General features: G+C 45.4%; 1 long non-coding RNA gene across 5 annotated transcripts; it reads left to right on the top strand.

Moving 5' to 3' along the window:
* The first annotated feature begins 352 nt into the window (after positions 1–352).
* LOC135565972 (uncharacterized) lies at positions 353–2186 on the top strand. 5 transcript variants are annotated; one of them, XR_010461899.1, is made up of 5 exons: positions 353–686; positions 730–1491; positions 1643–1734; positions 1861–1903; positions 2113–2186. It is a non-coding gene; the product is annotated as an uncharacterized LOC135565972 (long non-coding RNA). The 5 variants fall into 5 exon arrangements; XR_010461897.1 differs by lacking the exon at positions 2113–2186 and having other exon boundaries at positions 1861–1922; XR_010461900.1 differs by lacking the exons at positions 1861–1903; positions 2113–2186 and having other exon boundaries at positions 730–901; positions 1025–1491; positions 1643–1776.
* The last annotated feature ends 271 nt before the right edge of the window (positions 2187–2457 follow it).

Genomic DNA, 2457 nt, shown 5'->3' with positions numbered 1-2457 from the left:
TAAGGTTAAATTGAGGCAGGCTAGTGCGTGGTTAGGGTTAGGGTAGGTTAAATTGAGGCAGGCTAGTGCGTGGTTAGGGTTAGGGTAAGGTTAAATTGAGGCAGGCTAGTGCGTGGTTGAGGGTAAGGTTAAATTGAGGCAGGCTAGTGCGTGGTTAGGGTTAGGGTAAGGTTAAATAGAGGCAGGCTAGTGTGTGGTTAGGGTTAGGGTAAGGTTAAATAGAGGCAGGCTAGTGTGTGGTTAGGGTTAGGGTAAGGTTAAATAGAGGCAGGCTAGTGTGTGGTTAGGGTTAGGGTAAGGTTAAATAGAGGCAGGCTAGTGCGTGGTTAGGGTTAGGGTAAGGTTAAATTAGAGGCAGGCTAGTGCGTGGTTAGGGTTAGGGTAGGGTTAAATTGAGGCAGGCTAGTGCGTGGTTAGGGTTAGGGTAAGGTTAAATTGAGGCAGGCTAGTGCGTGGTTAGGGTTAGGTAAGGTTAAATTGAGGCAGGCTAGTGTGTGGTTAGGGTTAGGGTAAGGTTAAATTGAGGCAGGCTAGTGTGTGGTTAGGGTTAGGGTAAGGTTAAATTGAGGCAGGCTAGTGTGTGGTTAGGGTTAGGGTAAGGTTAAATTGAGGCAGGCTAGTGTGTGGTTAGGGTTAGGGTAAGGTTAAATTGAGGCAGGCTAGTGTGTGGTTAGGGTTAGGGTAAGGTTAGATGGGGCAGGCTGAGTGTGTGGTTAGGGTTAGGTGTAGGTTAAATTGAGGCAGGCTAGTGTGTGGTTAGGGTTAGGGTAAGGTTAAATTGAGGCAGGCTAGTGCGTGGTTAGGGTTAGGGTAAGGTTAAATTGAGGCAGGCTAGTGCGTGGTTAGGGTTAGGGTAAGGTTAAATTGAGGCAGGCTAGTGTGTGGTTAGGGTTAGGGTAAGGTTAAATTGAGGCAGGCTAGTGCGTGGTTAGGGTAAGGTTAAATTGAGGCAGGCTAGTGCGTGGTTAGGGTTAGGGTAAGGTTAAATTGAGGCAGGCTAGTGCGTGGTTAGGGTTAGGGTAAGGTTAAATTGAGGCAGGCTAGTGTGTGGTTAGGGTTAGGGTAAGGTTAAATTGAGGCAGGCTAGTGTGTGGTTAGGGTTAGGGTAAGGTTAAATTGAGGCAGGCTAGTGTGTGGTTAGGGTTAGGGTAAGGTTAAATTGAGGCAGGCTAGTGTGTGGTTAGGGTTAGGGTAAGGTTAAATTGAGGCAGGCTAGTGTGTGGTTAGGGTTAGGGTAAGGTTAAATTGAGGCAGGCTAGTGTGTGGTTAGGGTTAGGGTAAGGTTAAATTGAGGCAGGCTAGTGCGTGGTTAGGGTTAGGGTAAGGTTAAATTGAGGCAGGCTAGTGTGTGGTTAGGGTTAGGGTAAGGTTAAATAGAGGCAGGCTAGTGTGTGGTTAGGGTTAGGGTAAGGTTAAATAGAGGCAGGCTAGTGTGTGGTTAGGGTTAGGGTAAGGTTAAATAGAGGCAGGCTAGTGCGTGGTTAGGGTAAGGTTAAATTGAGGCAGGCTAGTGTGGTTAGGGTAGGAAGGTTAAATTGAGGCAGGCTAGTGCGTGGTTAGGGTTAGGGTAAGGTTAAATTGAGGCAGGCTAGTCGTGGTTAGGGTTAGAGTTAAATTAGAGGCAGGCTAGTGTGTGAGTTAGGGTAAGGTTAAATTGAGGCAGGCTAGTGCGTGGTTAGGGTTAGGGTAAGGTTAAATTGAGGCAGGCTAGTGTGTGGTTAGGGTTAGGGTAAGGTTAAATTGAGGCAGGCTAGTGCGTGGTTAGGGTAAGGTTAAATTGAGAGCAAACTGTAATATGAATTAGGGTTAGGTAAATTAAATTGAGGCAGGCTAGTGTGTGGTTTAATAGGTTAGGGTAAGGTTAAATTGAGGCAGGCTAGTGTGTGGTTAGGGTTAGGGTAAGGTTAAATTGAGGCAGGCTAGTGTGTTAGGGTTAGGGTAAGGTTAAGTGAGACAGGCTAGTGTGTGGTTAGGAGTTAGGGTAAGGTTAAATTAGAGCAGGCCAGTGTGTGTGGTTAGGAGTTAAAGATGAGTTAAATTGATCAGTAGTGTGTGGTTAGGAGTAAGGTTAGAAATTGAGGCTGGCTAGTGCGTGGTTAGGGTTAGGGTAAGGTTAAATAGAGGCAGGCTAGTGTGTGGTTAGGGTTAGGGTAAGGTTAAATAGAGGCAGGCTAGTGTGTGGTTATGGTTAGGAGTAAGGTTAAATAGAGAGCAGGCTAGTACGTAGATTAAAGGAATTAAGAAGTAAAATTAAGTAGAAACAAAAAACTAAAATGCGTAGTTAAGACAAAGTAAGATTAAGTAGAACAAACTGAAGTAAATGGTTAGGGACAGGAATTAAGTAAAGAGCAGGCTAGTACGTGGTTAGGGTTAAAGTAAAGCAACTGAGTGCGTGGATATGTTAGGGTAAGGTTAAAGTGAAAACAGGCTAGTGTGGTTAGGGTTAAAATGGGTAAG

This window comes from Oncorhynchus nerka, unplaced genomic scaffold (genome assembly GCF_034236695.1).
Source record: "Oncorhynchus nerka isolate Pitt River unplaced genomic scaffold, Oner_Uvic_2.0 unplaced_scaffold_8927, whole genome shotgun sequence".
NCBI lineage: Eukaryota > Metazoa > Chordata > Actinopteri > Salmoniformes > Salmonidae > Oncorhynchus > Oncorhynchus nerka.
Note: the sequence above shows the minus strand (reverse complement) of the source record. Positions and strands in the feature narration are given on the sequence as shown.